Source organism: Mobula birostris, chromosome 12 (genome assembly GCF_030028105.1).
Source record: "Mobula birostris isolate sMobBir1 chromosome 12, sMobBir1.hap1, whole genome shotgun sequence".
NCBI lineage: Eukaryota > Metazoa > Chordata > Chondrichthyes > Myliobatiformes > Myliobatidae > Mobula > Mobula birostris.
The window spans coordinates 75,410,777-75,432,036 of record NC_092381.1 but is presented as its reverse complement, the minus strand read 5'-3'; the positions used below and the strand labels follow the sequence as shown (position 1 = coordinate 75,432,036).

Sequence of the window (21,260 nt, the reverse complement as noted above, 5' to 3'; positions counted from 1 at the left end):
AATCATGTAGAATAACAATGAATAATACAAAGCAAAAAAAAACTGAAAAAAAATCATGAAAAAGAAAAAAATAGAAAAAAAACCAAACCCAATCCCCAAAAACTAAACTAAACAGAATTAGTCAACTAAACTAAAAGACTTGGGCAATACTAACAACTTGAAAATGGGAAAGAAGAAAAACTTAGTGTCGACAACTCCACTCCTCTCAACCAACAGTACAGAGAAATAAAACATCTTTTTAAAATCTATTCAATATACGTAATTGATTTACTTGTTTCTTTATGTTTTATTTTATTATTTTTTCTCTCTCTGCTAGATTATGTATTGCATTGAACTGCTGCTGCTAAGTTCACAGATTTCACATCACATGCCAGTGATAATGAACCTGATTCTGATTCTGAGTAGCAGATGTGAGCACTATGTACTTATCAGGGTTTCCTCCTCTCTGTGACCATCAACACTGATGGCATGAACTGCCTGTCCTTGGTGTCCATGTTTGGAGCACATGGCAGACCACCATGTTCCTCTGAGCTTTATAGCACTTCTTCTCTATGATAGTGGCCACTTATCTCAAGTACTTCGTTATGGAGCACTGTAGGAACATGCTGAGATTGGGAAAGGTGCTCTATAAATCTAAATTTGATTGTTGAAAGAGATGTTGTTGCAGCATGCCAATAATCTGCTCCATCAGATGTCATCCTATTTGTAATGTGCCTGTTGTCCACGTATGCGCTGGAGTAATCATCATCGGCATCTGTACGTCTTGAGAGATGATGGTGTGACACTGTTTCTGATGGTTCTCAGGGTTGTAGACAGGGCTATCTGCACTTCTAGAGTGGTTGTACCAGACATCCCACCCTGCAAAAACTCATTTCAGGGAGGTAGCACCATCAATTTGCAGGAGACTCCCGGAACTTCCGGGAGAGGTGGGATGTCTGCAATAGAGTAGCACGTTAGCAGCTAGCCAGCTAGTTTAAGTAATGTTAGCTATGCTAATGAACAAATAACACCTGTTAAACTCACCTCAGCATGTCTTTTACGGTCTTAACCCACCATGGGCAATAGAAAAGTTCCTGTTGCAAACAGTGCAGAGAGCAACACTGTCATTATTTTTGACCCCTATTAGGCAGGGGTACACTTTAGTGTAGTCTGGGGTGATGTACGTTTTATATTTTCTTTTTTTGGAACACCCTGCCATAGTGCTCTCTCTCTCTCGCGCTCTCTCTCTCTCGCTTGCTCTCTCACACTCTCTCACTTGCTCGGTCTCAAAAGAATCGATTTCCAGGATATTGTATACAATTGCGGGCGTCAGGGAGCCACTATCAATATGCGGGAGACTCCCGGAACTTCCGGGAGAGGTGGGATGTCTGCTGTACAGCCCTACTCCAGAGTGACAGCCTCTTCCAAGTAATTCATGTCATCCTAGCAAGTTGGTCCTTGCCTTGCTCTAAAACTGGAAGTTGTGGCTGCAACAAATGACATATTCCAGCAAGGATGTCCTTGCTACAACGGGCACCTCACAATCTTATTGGGTTTGAAGAAGAGAAATGATCCTGAGTACCTTAGGTGGATAAAGCAGTCTGACAGTGAGTCCTCTCGCCCTCCTCTGCTTCACGCTGCAATAGCTGATGCCTCTTATTCGTGAAATCATGTTGCATTCAAAGAAGAATGCCCACTCTCTTCCCTATGTCTGGAAGCATGTAGATTGTGCAGAAAACTTGACTTCATTGGTTCTGCAGTACATAGCATATCTCTTCCATGAAAATGCCTGATGCAGGCCTCTCATGGTCTGAGTCGACATACCCCTCCCCTTTCTATAGGCTCCTGCAATTTGAACTAACTTATAAAACACCAAATGCTTGTAGAATCATAGCGACAGCAAAACAAAACCCACAAACTGATCTTGATGAACTCTTTTAAATAGGAGTGTGTGTGGGCCTAGGTGGGATGCATCCTTCCTGCTGCTGAATGGGGTTTTAACTAGGCCGGGACAAGAACAGGCATTGTCTGGAGCACAATGTCCCAAAATAACAGTGCAGGCATCGAATCAGCATTGTATGTGGACAAACCGCCTGATTGTTTGTTGTTACTGGAGACAAATGTTGATTCTGTGGTAGGGGCTGAGATTTGTTTGCATCAGCACACTCCATAAATGTGCCCCCCTGACGTAGCCACTCTTTGGAGCACAGAGCTTATTCACAACATCCAACAGATAGCAATGATTGCCAAGTACTTCTAGTTTATTCCTAGCCTGTAAACATTACTGCCACTGTTGTAGTCCATATTCTTCATTGTTTCTGTATGTACTAAGTATTACTTGACAAATGCACGTTGGAAACTTCAGGTTTTACACACAAATATTCAGATATAATTTGCACTAAATTTACATAATTCTGTTGGCATTTGAATAAATATCCTCCTGGAATTGTGTGTGGTAAAATTATTTAAATATTCTACTGCTTGGAAGATTGCACTGTTGTTATTGTAGAGCAATTGTAAATTACAATAAACAGCATCCACTGCATTATCTACCAGCTCACCGAAGCATTTAGAAACTACATTCCATGTATCAAAACCCTTGGAGCATGCAATCACTGCTCTACTGGTTACTCCACTTTTGATCTTTGTAATGATAGGTTACATGCCCAAAAAAATCTACCTGTTTCTGGTTAGATGTAGAATGAATAATACAATAACTCATTATAAATTGCCTTCCTTAAGATGATTCTTTTTGGAGAATGACAATTTTCTAGATTTGTGACATTGTGATAAGTTGGCTGGGCTGCCTCCTATGGTTTACTACACCTTCAAATCAGAAATAAAAATACATATAATGAAAACTAGTGCAGTGAATTCTCGGATTTGATGCAAGACTGACTTAGGATTCTGAAGTAACACATACAAAGTGCTGAAGGAGCTCAACAGGTCAGGCAACATCTATGGAGAGGAATAAACAGTCAATGTTTTGGGCTGAGACACTTCATCGGGACTTGGAATTCTGCAGCTTATCAGCAGAAACTAGGCAAGCTCCACATTCGCTGGATACTTGCACAGCCATCCACAGTAAGAGGTACAGAATTCCATCAGGTTGTTCCTGAAAATTTGATGTTGCAGGTAACATGAAATAAACTTACTGATTTCCAAGAAAAGGATGTCGGTTCCATCAATAACTGTACATTTGCTGTCAGCCACTGTGGAGACAAACTCTACAATATTGTCGTTTAACAGTGGGTAAGCATCAATAATCCTGGCATTAATTAGACCTGACACTCGAGTGTTCTGACAAACTGCAAATTATACCTATTCAACACTTTTTATAGAATATTTCTAAAAGAAAAATTAGTTAGCAGATATTCTGTTCAATTACGCACAATAATTTGAATGACATGCTCCTTAAGTAGGCTGTTAATTGAGCTTTTTTAAGGTAGTCTGTCTCCATAGGACCACAAAACTTCCAGCTTAATGTAGTCTAAAACCAATTCAAAGTTACTGTTGTTCAAGGAGTATGTAGATAGGGAAATGCCTGTAGAGCAGGAAATTTTCAGAAAGAATACCCCCAAATGATGAATTCATTTCTTTTGATATTATTTCACATCAAACCATGATGTCCAAAGTGTTACCTGCTATTATTTTCAGGAGGTTTGTTTTTAGATGAAAATTACACTTGCTGTCTTCATAAGAAATTCAGAGATACTCTAATTAATACGTCAAGTTTTCTCATGCTGCTTTTTGAATTCACTTTGAAGACTCTCTCAAATTAAACATGTCTACTCCTGGGACAAATGTTGCTGCTGCATTTGAACTAAATCAACAACACTGGGTTGCTGTAGCCTTGTGCTGATTTCTCAATTACTTCCGTTGTACTAGAAAATAGGATGTTTAAGTAATTAATATTTCACATCTACAAAATAGCTATGCCTCAATGTAGTGTAGTGACAATAGGCTGCCAGTCCAAATATTTAACAGGGCAAATATAAATTAGATCTAACCAGTTTGTATCTCTGGACCACATCAGCATGTTAGCGTAATGCTATTACAACACTAGTGATCATTGATCAGGGTTAATTTCCACTACTTTGTGTAAGGAGTTTGAATGTTCTCTCTGTGACTGTGTGGGTGTCTTCTAGATGCTCTGGCTTTCTCACATATTCCAAAGAGCACCAGTTATGGTTTGTGAGTCATGGGCATGCTATTTTGACACTGGAAGTGTGGCAACACCTGTGGGCTGCCCAGTGTAATCCTTACTGATTTGATTTAATGTAAATGACATTTTTCACTGTAGGTAGATGTACATGTGACAAATAAAAACCAATCTAATTTTTTTTAGGGACTCTGGTGTGATCTATTCTATCATCAATTCATGGAAAATTCCCAAGTAATACCAAAGAATCCCTGCTGCTAATGTTCAAATTTAACTGAACTGTACACATTGTATGTCATGCTTTAGGATGATTCAAAGTAGAGATTGAAAATTATGCTGGTATGAGTTTAATTGTAGCATCTAAGATGGGTATGTCTGTCTCAAATGTTCTGGATTACTTTTCTGTAATAGCAAAGGCAAGTAATTACACCCCAGTGATTGTTTTCAGTGGTGAGTTGTTAAACTGTTAGCAGGGTACAATGTAAGTAAACAAATATATTCAATAGCTGTTGAAAAATATACGTTTCAAAAAAATGGAAATTATAATTAAAACACTTGAGATAAAGTAAGTCTGCATAAAGAACACAGTGAGCAAATAATCTTATTTTCCTAAAACTAAAATTAAGACAGTATTGATTTTCTGTAACATTTAAAATATCTAATGGAGTAGTTTTTACCAATGCAGTGCGGTGGAATAATCCTAAATATTATTATTGTTAGCTGATCTAAAACCAGCAAAAGTAACATGATTTAAAATGTCACTGACTTTGTATTTCTTTGTCGCATCTAAGGGATCTGAACATGGTTCCCTAAGTCTGGAATGGAGGTGTTAAACAGGATAATAAATGAGTTGAAAGTTGGTCAGCATTCCCATTCCCCAAAAGAAATAAGAATCTGGCCATTAGGACAAGATGAGGCAAACTAACGAGATTATCTATAATTTGAAAGGATGTCGAGCATCAGGCTTGGATTTACTAAGTGCATTCTATTTTAAACTCACTTTTGCTCTGAGGAATGAAATAAAAAGTCAGTCTTAAAGTCATACTTTCATGACATGAACCAAAATCAGTAATTTATTCCAGATTCTGACTGATCATTCAAAATCTTTTTAAAAAAATTCAAGTTGTCATTAAAATAGGAGATAGGCAGTTCATGTGCTATTTAGCATTCCTTCTTCATACCTGTTTTATAAGAATTGTGATCCTGAAAATGATTTCCACAAAGGGAAATAAATGCAAAATAAGGTCAGGAAGAACAAATACATCCTTCCTCAATCTCTCCCCTCTTTATTTAACACATAAAATCCTTGGGGTCTATAGATTTCTTGTAGGTGAAGTGAGATTTTTTTTATGGGAGCTCATACTTCAGCAAGGTCCTGCATGGAAGGTAGGCAAAGAATGTTCAGTCACTTGGCATTCGAGATAAGGTAGTAAAATGGATTAGATGCCGGAGAGTGATAGTAGATGGTTGCGTCTCTGACTTGAGGCTTGTGACTAGTAGTGTGCCTCATGGATCATTGCTGAGTGTGGTGTTGTTTGTCATCTTTATCAAAAAACTGGATGATAATGTAATAAAATGGATCAGCAAATTTGCGGATGACACCAAGATTGGGGTGTAGTAGACAATAAGGGAGACTATCAAAGCTTATAGTGGGAACTGGACCAGCTAGAAAAATGGCAGATGGAATTTAATGCAGACAAATGAGATGTTGCACATAAGTAGGACCAACTGGGTAAGACTTACACGGTGAGCGGTAGGGCACTGAGGAGTGGGGTAGGATCTGGTAATACAGATCCCTCATTTCTTCAAACTGGCACCTCAGGTAGATAGGGTCATAAAAAAGCTTTTGGCACATTGGCTTTCATAAATCAAAGTATTGAGTATAGGAGGTGGGATGTTATGTATATTAGTGAGGCCTAATTTGCAGTATTGTATGCAGTTTTGGTCACCTACCCACAGGAAAAATGTCAATAAGATTGAAATAGTGCAGAGAAGATTTCCAGGGATGTTGCCAGGACTTGAGGACCTGAGTTATAGAGAAAGGTTGGCTAGGTTAGGATTTTATTCTCCAGAGCGTAGGACAATGAGGGGAGATTTGATATAGGTATACAAAATTATGTAACAATATCTAGTAACATGAGGAAATGAATTGAAGCAGCAGAAATGTGGTTTTTGAGGAGGATGCAAAGAATATCATGGACGAAATGAATCTCTAACGAGGATGTCATGAACAGAGCAAACACAAAAAGAGAAATAATGTATGAGATCAAGAAAAGGCAACGTAACTTCGTTGGACATGTGATTAGGAATGAGGAGTTCGAATGCACAGTAATTATGGGAAAAATTGAAGGGAAGAAAGCAAGAGGAAGACAAAGACAAATGACAATGGAGACAGCAGCCAGAGAACTGGAAATGAGTACCAATGAATTAATCCACTTGACCCGAAACAGGAATGTGTGGGCCATGGCATTTAAAGCTCAAACTGTGCACGGCACCTGATGATGATGATACAAAATTATGAGGAGTCTTGTTAGGGTACATGCAAGCAAACTTTTTCCACTGAGGTTGGGTGAGATTACAATTAGAGGTTATGGGGGGCGGGGGAGGGAGGGAACCTCGACTCAGACCATGAGAGGCATGCGTCGGGCATTTTCATGTCTTACAAGGCGCAGATTGGAAGTCTGTGTGGGGCGCTACTCCTCGCACAGACTAGAGCAATATGCCATTAAGTGCCTTGCTCAAGGGCACAAACATGCAGCCACAGCTGAGGCTCAAACTAGCACCCTTGAGGTAACTAGACAAACGCCTTAACCACTTGGCCATGTGCCCAGCACGTTATGGGTTAAGGTGAAATGTTTAAAGGGAACGTAAGGGAGAACTTCCTTCACTCAGATTGTGGTGAGTGTGGAGCAAGCTGCTAGTGGAAGGGGTGGATGCATGTTTGATTTCAACACTTGAGAGAAATTTGGATAGGTAAGTGGATGGGAGGGGTCTGGAGGGCTAAGGTCCAGACGCAGGTCAATGCCACAGTTCAGCATGGACTAGATGGGTGTATGGCTTTTTTCTGTGCTGTAGTGTTCTATGACTTACCTTAAATGCCTGATGCTTATAACAAATCTTTTTTGGGGCATTAAATGAATTTAAGATAGTTTCATGACCTTGAACAGTGGGGAGGTAATAAAATGAACACTACTGGCTTGACAGACTATAAAAGGAGTTTATTGTAAAGCACTTTTCATGACTTGGCATATTACAAAGTGCTTTTAAGCCAACAGCAAATGTTTGAGTACTGTGTTAGGGATTGAGAAAAAGAAAATCAATTGCAGGCAATTTCGTGCAGAATTTAGTTGTCATTAAAGGAAAACTAAATGAATAGATTTTGGATTTAGAGAGATTATATCTTTATATCTCCAGCAAAAATTGTGCAGAATATGCTCTAATGAATGACCATAAGTACAACATGACACTTTAAATAGCCCCTAGAATTATTCCAGTTAATGTCTTTATCAGTTTACTTACTCAATGAAGTTTATGGCAAGTTATTTTATCTACCCCATTAACAAGTACCATTATGTGTAGTATAAAGAGCCTTAAAACAGACATACCATCTTCTCCCTTATTAGGGGGAAGAGAGAGCCTGTGGTACGTCGAATGCCAGGTGAACAATGTGGTCTTTGGGGTAACTGCAAGTCTGTGCCTTTGATATTGCTTTGCTCACGCTTGAGCGCTTGGTGGTGGATACTGATGCTTTTTTGCTGCCGGTGGGGGGGGGGGAGGGGGATTATTGCTTGCTGCTGCTTACGCACAGGAGGGAGGGGAGCTGGGCAGGACTTTGGGCTTCTAACATTTAACTATTGTTCATTCTTCAGGACACCTCTGTTTTCGTGGATGGTTGCGAAGAAAAAGCATTTCAGGATGTATATTGTATACATTTCTCTGACATTAAATTGGACCTTTAAACCTTTGAAACACTTTTCAACCAAGGCAGATCCAAACTTTATTTTGTGTTACATTTTTATCACCCAAAAATATACAGTGGAGTGAAAGAAAGCACTTGGTGAAATATATGGTGTTATACTTTGCAAAGTGAGCTGGGACTCAGAGATACTGGTGATGGTTGTTTGATATTATATGACATTACTGCAGCAATAGGGGAACTAATTGAGTTGAGGCCAAGCCAGACAGAGCAGCTGAATTCAATACTATTTGTTCCCAACAAGTTCCGCAGGAAATGAGCGAAAAGAAAATTCCAAATGGTCCAAACCCCAGCTGGTTTGAAGCCTTTCTGATCTTTAACAAGGACCAATTAATCAGATACAAAATCAGAATCAGGTTTATTTGACATATGTCACAAAATTTGTTGTTTTGCAGCGGCAGTAGTGTGATACCTAAAAAATAACTAAGTGGCAAAAAGAAATATAAACCATAAGTAGTGCATTAAGTTCAAATTTATTGTCATTCAAACATACACAGGTATGCAATCAAACGAAACAACATTCCTCTGTATCAAGGTGCACAGTACAACGTATAACTCACACAGTTAACACATACAATAATATTACCACAAATAATAAGGTGCATTTTGTGACGCAAGCTTTAAATAAACAACGTAGTGCTACTGGCGCTTCATGCGTGACGAGACCTGGGTGCTGGCAGAGAGTTCAGTGCTCTTATAGCCTGGGGGTGGGGTGGGGTGGGGGGGGGGAAGAAGCCATTTCCCATCCTAACAGTTCTTGTCCTGATTGCTACGGGACCTCTTGCTTAAGGGTAGGGGGTCAGGGATTGTTGAACGGATGGGAAGGATTATTGATAATGCTAAGGGCCCTACACTGACAGTGCTCCTGATGAATATCTCTGATGGATGGGAGAGAGACCCCAGTGATCCTCTCAGAAGTTCTTGCAAAGCCATGTTGGAACTTGCAATCAGATGCCTTACAATTCCTGTACCAGACAGTGATGCAGCTGGTCAGGCACTCTCGATGGTGCTCCTGTAGAAATTGGTTATAATGCGGGGGATGGAGTGGGTGGAGGAGGCTTACTTGCCTCAAACTCCTCAGGAAATGGAGATGCGGCTGTACTTCCTTGACCAAAGCGGTGGCTTTGACCAACCAACTGGGATTGTCCATTATGTGCATTCCCTGAAACTTAGTGCTCCTAATTCTCTCTGTGGAGGAGCTGTGTATGCGCTGTGAGGAATGGTCAGCCTGCAGCTTCCTAAAGTTGACAGTCATCCCTTTGGTCTTATCCATGCTGAGACTCAAGTTGTTGTGCTCACCCCATTCTACCGGCCTCTCTACCTCCTCTCCGTATGTTGTATTATTAATGTTGTTGATGAGGCCAGCCACTGTTGTGTTATCAGCTAACTTGACGATTCAGTTTGAAATGGACTAGCAGGGCAGTCAAGCACCAGAGCAGACTGCGCACGCAGCCCATGCAGGAGAAAATCAGAGGTCGTGGTCATGGGTTCATGAACTACTCAGAAATCCGATGGCAGAGGGGAAGAAAATGTTCCTAAAATGTTGAATGTGTCTCCTGTACCTCCTCCCTGGTGGTAGAAATGAGAAGAGGACATGTCCTGGATGGTAAGAGTTCGTAATGATGGATATCACTACTTGAGGCATCACTTTCTAAAAATGTCCTCAACGGTGGGGAGGCTAGTGCCTGATGGAGCTGGCTGAGTTTACAACCCTAATGTATCTTTTACCAATCCTCTGGGTTGATACTTGATTTTGTTCAGATGCCGAACTGAACCTTTGTTTTTGCACTAGGCTGGTTCAGCCTTTTGTACAGCTGTCTGGCAAAAAGTACCTCACTTAGTGACACCTGTTTCATAACAATCAAGAATTCTTATCTTTTTCAGTGGCGAAAGATTTGGAAAGAATGTTCATTCGATCAGTTTCACAACGTGCCTGTACTTCAGGGTATTTTTTTTTTTCGCAATTGCCACTTTCTAACTGATAAAAATATCTCAATCACACAGACCAAGGCTTTCAGGAAGTCACAGCAGTATATTTGTTAAAATCAGTTTCAATGTTAAAGCTACAAAGTATGTTAAGTACACTGACCAATTCGAAATGAAAGTTTTATTACTACATGGCTCGTAGTAATTCTGAATAAGTAACGGTCATTCATGGATTATAACCTATCTCAGCTCTGTCTTGTTCAATGTAGATTCTGTTGGTACCGTTGCTAAAGTCTGGGCCGCAGTTGCATTCATTGTTCAGCGAGCTTTACCATAGAGTTCAACCCACCGACAGCAATGAATGTTGATTGTGACCTTTGCAGGAACTTGTTTTCCACATTCCCTGGAATTATCTGTAATGATCATGTTAGCATCCGTCATAATAAGCAGATAATAGTTTTCAGATCGATCTCCGTGGCCTAAACTAGCCCAAAAGCAGTTGGAGGAGGCTGGCTACAAGGTACAATCAACGGTCGATGGTTCCTCCAATAGCATCAAACTCACCGACAGCGTTGAATGTTCCCTGAAGCCACCAGTAAACATAATTTAAAGTGAGGAAAGAAAAATAAAAGCCAAAGAGGTTTTTTTTTGCCTTCTGTAATTCTTCTGCACTTTTCTGACACAAAGAAAGTTGAATCAGTTAAATCTGCAAAAAAAAGGCAAGAATTCAGAGCCATGAGCTCACGAAGAACATTCCGGTTGAATAAATAATTTCAGAAACATTTTAAATCTGTTTTCTTGCAAAAAAAAAATCCCCTTCCCCTGCCATTACAGTCAGTATGGCCGTAACAATGTGAGGAGGTAATGATTGATTGTTTTCATTGAAAGACATTTTTCCTCAATGCTCCCTTCCCCCACACCTTTAACTCCCACCACCAAGGGGAAAAAAAATCAACCTTTAAGAATGGAAAGGTTGGGAGTGAAGGCAATTAAATGAACAATGGTGACAGCAAGAAATACACCTTACAAAGAAATTCCTGTTCAAATGTATGTTTTTTTACTAATACACTGCATTGCCTGTGAATAGAAGTCTGGAACCTGCACAAGGGACACAGATGATTAATCATACAGACGTTGAAACAAAGTATTTAAAAAGTATTCACAAAAGGCAGAATCCACATAGAATATTTAACCCACTGCAGTTTTCTCCAGACGGCCTCTGTGGCTAGATGGCATACAGGGTGACCACAGCACATGCAAATTATGCTGTTTTGCATGATTACAGCCTGTTTATGGTAAAGTAGGTTAGCGTGACCTCGTCAGGTTCTTGGTTTTATGTTGGCAACTGTTTAAATAGTTGTAATTTCCATGCATTTTCAGCAAGCAAATTCAATGAGCTTCTTTTCCCGGATAAGTACAGGGAAAAAAAGCTTAGGCTATTTTGAAACTCAAACTGAGTAGCAGAGAAAAAGTTGTTGAACCCATTTGGATGAAGGTCAGAAGAATAAAGTGAGATGAATTTGTAATATACATGGCAGTTTGACAACTTTATGCAAGGTCTTCTATTAACTTTTGTGTAACTACACTTTCTTCTGTTGCAAGATGCTAAATGTGTGTGTTGCAGGCATATGTGTAGTGTATGGATCATAAGATCTTTTTAAAGCAATTTATGAACTCCAAAGGATTGAACTTATACCAGTTAAGATGTTTGAGCCCATTTTGGAGATGAGGAAATGGCTTAAGTTTTCTACTCATATAGTTTGTGCACAGTGTATGGCTTGCTATACTGTAACTTTCAGAACATGGACTAAGGTTATGCTGACCTACACACAAGAAATTTTAGTGGTTTACTGAAGACTCAAACCACTGCTGTAATAAACAAAATGCATTGAAAGCATTTCCAGTGTTTTAAGTATTTCTGTATAGTGACAAATATCTGCTTGCTGTTCAAGATTGCTGATGTCAGGAGAAAATTCAATTTTATTTGTAAAGTAACAAAAAAGAAATGTTTAAATGTCATTGATATGACCACAATGCTCCCTGAACAGTAATAGAAGAGAATTGGGTGGGAAAGACTCAGGGATACTTTGAAAATATCTTCTTGCCATTGACAAAACTACTCCATGGAACTTGTACTTTCCACCAAAGGTCTTTACAAACAATGGAAAATAAGTAACAGATGTCAGTGATATTCCCTGCATCCTTTTTTTCCAATCCAACACATTTAGAAATTAGCTATGAATGAAACGTTGGATATATAGCACTGGGTTATGAACTGTCATCTCACTCCATTTTTTTGTAGGGATAATTAAGGAGGAACATTGGCTAATATGACAAGAGAAATCCCTGCATTTCCACCAATGCCAAATGATTGCTCATTAGTGTCCTTCTACTCACTCTCCCCCATCCAACTGATTAGGTGACACCACTCTCTTCACTATACTCAACTGGCATTGAACTGTCCACAGATCATCTCCTCAATGGCTCTATTACTCAAGATCTAACCTATTCCTCCACAATTAAAACTATGGCTTCCTCAACAAATCAAACTAAAATAATTATTTACTTTCTGAATGTTGCTGAACAACAAGGAAACTCAATTGATAACAGTTGTCAACATCTGATCACTTTTTAAGGTTGGAAGTGTATTTATTTAAAGGAAATGTTGACCTTTTTAAATGGTGTTAGGTTGAGGTAGCCCTATAAGACCCTTGCCTAGGTGACAGGAACTGTGAATGTACTATTTTCTCGTAACAGTTTGACTTTGACACTGTTCCAAAGCTAATGTTCATTCTCAGAGGATAACAGAAGATGTCAGCTCTCAGTGCTTATGTCACCACAGTAGGATTTGATTTGTTTGCTTCCTTCCAGCCAACACAGGGTCTTTAAAACCTCCACTCACAGGAGGATTTTAGCTTCCTTAATGATCAGGTTCAAATATAACTGCTGCTCACACTCCAGGGTTCAGGTCTGACAAGGGTGCAGCAGCCAAGATAATGGCTTAAAGATGTAATTTCCCTTCGGTGTTTTGCTGGGAAGATTTTAGTAATAACCCATTAATGACTGACTTTCACAATCAATTAAAGCATATCCAAAAACCCTCAAATGCCAAATGGTTTCTAAAATACATATAAAACATAGCCCAGTCAAAACTGAATCATTAGCCCTCCTGGCTTGAATCACAATAAAAATGTTGATTGGGCGGGGATGGAGACAAAGGGAGGGAAGGGAGCAGGCAATATTAAGTTGTTGAACAGTATTATGAACAACTATTCTGGAATAGTTCCAGTTGTCTGCTTTACACATTAGTCCCATAAACTTATATTATGCTTGGCAAATGGAATTTTAAAATAGTTCCCTGTTTGGAAGATTGATTTATTTTACATCATACAGCTCCAGTTCTGTAGTGGGTTTAAGGAGTAACTGGTAGATGTGGGTTGGTGGCATGGTGCCTAATTAGGTTCAAGCTGGCAAGGCAGCCCATTTCGTCTGAAGCTGTGAGCTATGTCTAATATTTAATGCACAGATCTACATACTTCTAAATGGCAGCTCCCCAGTAAACACCCACTGCCAGATCTGCAGAAATCCACCTCCTCCTGGGTGGGCAGGGGACTGCATTCATTGTGGCCGTAAAGAATTCCACCTTCAACATCCCTCCTCCATAGGTGGTTGGAACAATGAGTTGCCATGGAAGTCTATAGAAATAAAGAAATGAAACTGCAGTGCAATCAAAATAAAATCTCCAGCACACCAGCCAACATTTTCTTTCATTCTACAGTTAACTACTCAACACTTCCTTTCTGCCAGGAGATATCCTTTATTGCCATTTCCGATTTCCCCCCATCCTTATAGCGTATTTGAACATCATATTATTGAAGACGTTATGAGTGCTGAGAAAGGCAGCAGGTGTAGAGGTTGCTGGCTCTTCAGCATTAAGCAGGAGCCTCCAATTCACCTGGACAAAACACCAACTAACCGAGAGGAGAGAGGAAGGTGCCCTCTAGACAGTCAGAGGGAGAAGTAAATATGATGGAAAGTGGGACAACACCCAGTCACTGGTATCTCCAAATGCTAGGTTAGCCAAAGCTGTGTTAAACTTAAGGATAACCAGGTTAACTCTCAGCCAGGTTAATGGGCAAGGCTAGTTACAGTGAAAGCCCTTTTATTTGGTAGAGACTTTACTCCTGCAGACATATGCCGGATTGGAAACTGCAGATTAGTCTGGTGGAGCACATATGTTTTTCCTAATGTTAAATTAAGCATTTTTCAAATAACCTCAGGTGGCAAAGGCTTTTTTAGTCCTGTGGAGTAGCCTTCAAGGCCATACCTGTAAGAATCCAAAAGTCGTGCATTGCAATTGCTGCCAGCTGGAGCGTTACCTAAACACAAGAGATTCTGCAGATGCTGGAAATCCAGGGAAACACATCCAAAATGCTGGAGGAACTCAACACCTCACTCAGCATACATAGAAAGGAATAAACAGATGACTTTTTGGGCCAAAACCCTTCATCAAGACTGGAAGGGAAGAGTGCAAGCTAGCAAGCGATAGGTGAAATCAGCCCAAAACATTGATTATTTATTCCTCTCTGTAGACCTGCCGGGTTCCTCCAGCATCTTGTGCGCGTTTAGTGGAATCATTTGCAGTTGAGCTGATGATTCACTCTCACCACTGCAGCTGACATTGAACTATCTCCAGTGTGTGCCATCAGCTGTGGGTTCTGTGGTGGGTCAAGTTTCATTTTCTATTTCAATCAGCTCAAATGACCTTCAGACACTTGATTAGAGAGCAGATAATCGGAAAGCCCGTACTGCATCAGAGGCTGAGGAAAGATGCTGTGTCATGTTAATTACTAATAATTATGCATCATCTTTGAAGGTATGAAGTGAATCTCATGGCCAGTGAGTGGAAGAAGAGGGTATATGATGGTCTCTAAGTCAGTATATTCGGAAGCTGCATTTTGATTATTATGCAGGTTTCCTCTGCTGATGAATATAGAAGGAATGAGCTTTAAACAAAGAAACCTATAACTAAGCTAAAGAATACTTGCAATCAAAGGTATAGTGAAACACGAGTGTCTTTATAAAGTGTAAATACTAATCCATCTTTAAATCTTCTATTTTAATTTCTTGGTACACTATACACTTACAACACACCAGATCGTGTGGATCAAATATGATGAAAAAGCACACCAGGTTTATATTTTGTGTGAGCACACTGTATGTGTTCTGTTTATGAAAAGTGGGTGACTGAGACCTGCTTTTTAGAAGGGGATTGATCCACAGAAATACACAAAGTGCTGGTGGAATGCAGCAGGACAGGCAGCATCTATAGGAAGAAATACAGTCAACGTTTCGGGCCAAGACCCTTTGTCAGGGCTAACTGCTGCGTTCCACCAGCATTTTGTGTGTGTCACTTGGATTTCCAGCATCTGCAGGTTCCTCGCGTTTGTGTTTTTAGATCCGCAGAAATATACTGTTTTGTACTATTGGATATTCGCAAGTACAGAACTGGATTATATTACAAAAACACAAGCAAGGCAAAATTAAAATATTTGTTCTTACTAAAAATCTAATACAACTTTCCTTAAGAATCCAAGGCTTCATTTGTTCTTGGCTGTATAGAAATCATGAACTCTAATAACAGCTCAAATCAGGTTCAATCTGTTAATCTTTTCCAAATAAGGAATTGCAGAGCCAAGAAATAATAATAAAAATAGATCAGTGTAAGACCATGCAGCCCCTGGAACACAATCCTGCCATTGAATAGTCATGGCTGATCTTTTATCTCAATGCCAGTTTTTCCAGCACTACCTCCATGTTTGTGAATTCCCTTAATTCCCAGAATTGTATTGACTCCCATCTCAAGTTTACGCAGAACAAATGCTCAGGCTAATTGTCGTTTTGCACATACTCTTTCTCCAGTCGCCTTACACCTCACCCTGTCCCCTCCCCTCCTTGTCTGGAATCCGATCTCAAAATGCATGTGAGAGAAGTGAATCAGGGAGCAGTTTGTGCTTCGCAAGATATCCACAGGGTCCTTGAACTGCTACAAGTCAGCTGAGATGACAGTAGCTAGCAATCTGTGCCAAACTGAAGCAACTGCCTAAACCAGACTGTCTGGAGGGCAAGTGTGTGAAATGGAGCATCCCCTCCCAAATCGTGTGGTGCGGCACAGCTTTGGTATTCTGCCCTTAATTTGCTGCCCTGGGATTTAAACCCAGGGAGGAAATAAAAACATCATCTTTATTTCTATCCCTGATTGCATCCATGTTCCTATAGGGATCAGCGTGATCTCTTTTGCTTTCTAATTATTAAGAGCTTAGGTTATTTCTAGAGTTAATCCTTGATCACAGCCGCAGCTGCAGAAACTATGAAAGGATTAGAATTTATTTTCTTTTTACGTCTTCCAGACCAACAAGTTAAATAATTAGTGTCCTTTTTTTATGTCACTCTTTCCTTCCCTTTTATTTTCCCCTTCTGCGGTGGAGAAATTTCTGCATGGCCCTCTCTGATGACAACCAGCAGCAATACTGTGGGAAGAAGTTACAAAGCAAAGTGTTGCTGTGAAAAGCAGGTGTTTTTACCAGTTTCTCATCATCCTGGGCTGGAAAAAAAACAAAGATAATCCACCCAAGGGTGCAGAAAAAAAATAAAACATCATCCAGGCTAGCACTTGGAGAATGGAACTTTCTGGTTGGAAGTCAAATCTCTCCTTTAAAACCCTTGGCTCTGGCTGAATGTGAAATGTTGACGCTTTGAAAATTAAAAAAGATTTAATATGAAAATGATTCATTCAATGCCACATTCCTTTGGGAGCAACTTGACTGATGTATTTCCATGAGAACATCCCATGTAAAAGGAATCTGAAGCTGCATTAACAAGACACATTCCACCCATGCTCAAGAAAGCCAGGATTGTACGTCTTAATGTGGTTGTGCTATTTTAGGATTATATAGTCCCACTACGAGGAAGGCCATTTGAGTTAATATGTTCCATTCTGCAGTGATTATTTTTAAACCCTCTACCCAGATTCAAGCAGCTTTGCGAATGCTCTGATTGAGATGGGAACGTTTTGTTACTGCAAGCAAAGTATTGCAGTGTTCCCAGGCATCTGCACACTTACTGTAACGCCACAGAAAAGAAATCCATCTGCTGAACATCTGCCAGGAGTACAGATGTAAGGTCAGTTAGCCCCAGTTGATGGTTATCTCAGGCTTTTTTTATTCTCTCATTTCTGACAATGAAATTAAATTCTGATTCATCATCAGTATCAACTAAAATTAAAGTGCAGGGAGATCTAATTGGATTATGCTCCCTGCACAGTTAAGATCTTTAGCAAGTTCATATGCTATGGCACTCTCACTTGTTCATCCTGGGTCTAATATGGTTTAAGGGCTTTGTTTTCCAGGAAGCAGAATTTTAAAATCCCTAAATGGAAACATTGAGAATTGTGTGTTGAATTAAATGCCCAAAGCATGATCAGGATCCCTACCACCCATCCCACAATCTCTTTGACCCTCTACCATCAAGGAGGAGATTCAGAAGCATCAGGACGTGGCCTGACAGACGGGATAATGGCTTCTTTCTCTAGGCTGCGAAACTAATGAATTCCCTGCCCACCGCCGAGGTCTTGTCACCAGGAAAGCGAGCTGTTTACTGTACCGTTTATCTGTGCTGTACACAACATACACTTTAAACTATATTTTATTAACTTATTTCTGATTATATTTTGGTTTATGTGCTGTGTGTGATCAATTCTGTGGGTACACTGTGGTCCAGAGGAATGTTGTTTGGTTGTATATGGGTACAGTCAGATGGCAATAACCCTGAACTTGAACTTGTTAGGTGTTTCATTAAACAGTTTTAAGTTATCATTTGCTATGTACCTCAATGTGCAATTTGCCCTCGATCTTCCATCTTCACCACCAAACATGCCCCCAACATCCAACCTTACAACACATTTCATTTTATCCCTAATCCCCTCTCAGAGTCCATAGTTACTGCTTTAGTTTCATGCTATCTATTCTCTGGGGGGATCTGCTTATCAAGTGAGTATGAGCAATTAGACCTCAAGAGGCATCTGATCCCAGTTTATTCCTACCTTTGCCAGTTATCTATCAAGAGGCAGAGGCCAATGTCAATGTCCTCTTGCTAACTCAACCAAGACTGGCCAAATCCATTCAGAAAGTCCATGTCCAATCCCTAACAGGAGCTGTCGGCAAGAGGAGTCTTTGTCATAAATCCATTTAGATTTTATATAACAAAGTAGTATACTGATCTGACTGTATTATGGCAAAACATTAAATAGCTATACAGTGCCTATAAAAAGTATTCACCCCGCCTCCCCCACCAGACATTTTAATGTTTTATTGTTTTACAACATTTTATCACAGTGGATTTAATTTGGCTTTTTTGATACTGATCAACAGAAAAAGACTCTTTTGTGTCAAAGTGAAAACAGATCTCGAACAAAGTGATCTAAATTAATTACACATATAAAACACAAAATAATTGATTGCATAAGTAATCACCTCATTTAATATGACACACCAAATCATCACTGGTGCAGCCAACTGGTTTTAGAAGTCACATAATTAGTTAAATGGAAATCTGTTTCTGGAAACGTGTGGGCAGTCGAGGCATTTCAATTGATTGTAGTAAAAATACACCTGTATCTGGAAGGTCCAACTGCTGGTGAGTCAGTATCCTGGCAAAAATTACACTATGAAGACAAAATAACACTCCAAGTCACTGCATATCCCTTGGAGTACAGTTAAGTCAATCAAGAAATGGAAAGAATATGGCACAGCTGTAAATCTGCCTCGAGCAGGCCATCCTCAAACACTGAGTGACCATGCAAGAAGGGGACTAGTGAGGGAGGCTACCAAGAGACCCATGACAACTCTGGAGGAATTACAAGCTTCAATGGCTGAGATGGGAGAGGCTGTACATGCAATAATTGTTGCCCGGGTGCTTCACCAGTTGCAGCTTATGGGAGAGTGGCAAAGAGAAAGCCTCTGTTGGAAAAAAAAACTCACATGAAATCTCAGCTACAGTTTGCCAGAAGGCATGTGGGAGACTCTGAAGTCAGCTGGAAGAAGGTTCTATGGTCTGATGAAACCAAAATTGAGCTTTCTGGCTAACAGACTAAACACTATGTTAGATGTAAGCCTAACACTGCACATCATCAAAAACACACCATCCCTACTGTGAAGTATGGTGGTGGCTGTATCATGCTGTGGCATTGCTTCACTGCAGCAGGCCCCGGAAGACTATTGGAGGGTAAAATTAATGCAGCAAAATAGAGGGAAATCCTGGAAGAAAACCTGATGCAGTCTGCAAGAGAACTGCGACTTGGGAGAAGATTTATTTTCCAAGCATAAAGCCAAAGCTACATAGGAATGGCTAAAAAAAAACAAAGTTTCAAGTCAAGTCCAGATCTCAATCCAATTGAGAACTTGTGGCCTTACTTGAAAAGGATTGTTCATGAGTGATCCCCATGCAATCTGACAGAGCTTGAGCAGTTTTGTAAAGAAGAATGGGAAAAAATTGCAGTGTCCAGATGTGCAAAGCTGATAGAGATCTATCCACACAGACGCAAGGCTGTAATTGCTGCCAAAGATGCATCTACTAAATACTATCTTGAAGGGGGTGAGTACTTATGCAATAACTTTTGTGTTTTATATTTGTAATTAATTTAGATCACTTTGTAGAGATTCATTTTCACTTTGACTTGAGAGTCTATTTTTGTTGATCAGTGTCAAAAAGGCCAAATTAGATCCACTATGGTTCGGGTATTGTATTCTTATAAGCACTGTAAATATTTCTCCTTCAAAAAGCTGTTGTCTATATGGAACCTCACCCAACGTTACAGCCTTTTAATGCACACATCACAAGGCTTCACTCATGGTGCTAGGATTCTGTACTGTAGAAACTATGTGAATGTGGGCACTCCAAATAAGGTAGTGTCCATGAAGGCCAAATCAGAAAAACTGATTCCTTTCTCTTATTGTCATTTCACAACTAGTGGTTTTCTCCTTAAACCAGCTGGATCACTACTTCCGTGATTAGGAGCCACATTTTACCAATTACCATGCAAAGGTTACACGCCCATCTCCTGCACAACATCTCATATTACTTCAGGCCTTATGAATCCTATCAAGTTTCAGCAGGTTGATAAAATAGCAAATCCTTTGAAAGCTGGAAAACAGTGCTTTGGAATGTTTAAAGTTAGAAATAGAAAACATTTAATATTTGCAGTCATCTTCACGCTACTTAAATATTAACGAGTTATGGTTTGCAGTGACAATAGCAAAATGCTGGATACACAGCAGGTCAGACAGCATCTATGGGAGTGGACAATAATAGTTTATGCTTTGGGCCGAGACCCTTCATCAGGATCCGGTTTGTAGTGAGGTCACATGCGCCTAGCTATTGGATCCACCTCCTAGCCATTAGTAACTACAATCAGTTTAAATGACATTCAAAATCCATTAACCAGAAAGCAAGTGCTATTAGGGACTCCAAACAAGCTGCTGGTCTGTGCCAATCCCTCTTGTTGATAATCCTAATGTGATGCTATTAGACAATTTATTGTGATAGCATAAGGTTTTGCTGAGCTACCATGGTCTAAAGGAAGTTCACCAGCAACTTGCACTGGATCTTCAGATGTGGTTGAATTATTTTACAAGGCTGTAACAGGCTCTTATGTTTATAACTATATCATAAACAACTGCTTTAAGATGAGCTACTTTCCATGTGCGGAGTAGATGAGCTTCAAGAAAAACCCAAATGAGAAAAAGCTCTTGATATTCATCAGGCTCGGTAATGCTCATCTCCAATCTGTATTAAAGATAAGACTGCCCTTACCTTCTCTTTCATTTCATATCTCCCTGTTACTTGCACGGAATGTGCATCGGTGAAAATCATTTTCATGCAGCATGACAGAAACAGATTCAGCAATGACATTCAAAAGAGAATTTACAATGTGCTTATTGTATAAGTAAAAAAAAATCCAGAGCTAGAATGGAAAACCAGACAGGCTGTTCATAAGTAGCAAAGGAAAGGTGGTTCAAATGCATTTCCATGTTGGAAGATTCTACTACCGTATTTTGTAAGTTCCCTTGTTTCTGGAAATCTATTCACACAGAAGAATAAAATGCAAACTAGGACATGTTACCAAACAGTGGAACTTTGATATTTTTGTCAGTACTTTGC

At 39.8% G+C, this 21,260-nt stretch overlaps 1 long non-coding RNA gene across 4 annotated transcripts in view; it reads right to left on the bottom strand.

Annotated features, from left to right (window-relative positions):
- LOC140206361 (uncharacterized) overlaps nucleotides 1-21,260 on the bottom strand; it is an 87,704-nt gene that overhangs the window by 7,912 nt on the left and 58,532 nt on the right. Inside the window, exon 4 of one of the 4 annotated variants that reach the window (XR_011888125.1) lies at nucleotides 13,350-13,738. The exons of the other annotated variants lie outside the window; for them this stretch is intronic. This is a non-coding gene — a long non-coding RNA (uncharacterized lncRNA). Of the gene's footprint in view, nucleotides 1-13,349; nucleotides 13,739-21,260 lie in introns of those variants that run through there. 4 annotated transcript variants of the gene reach the window in all.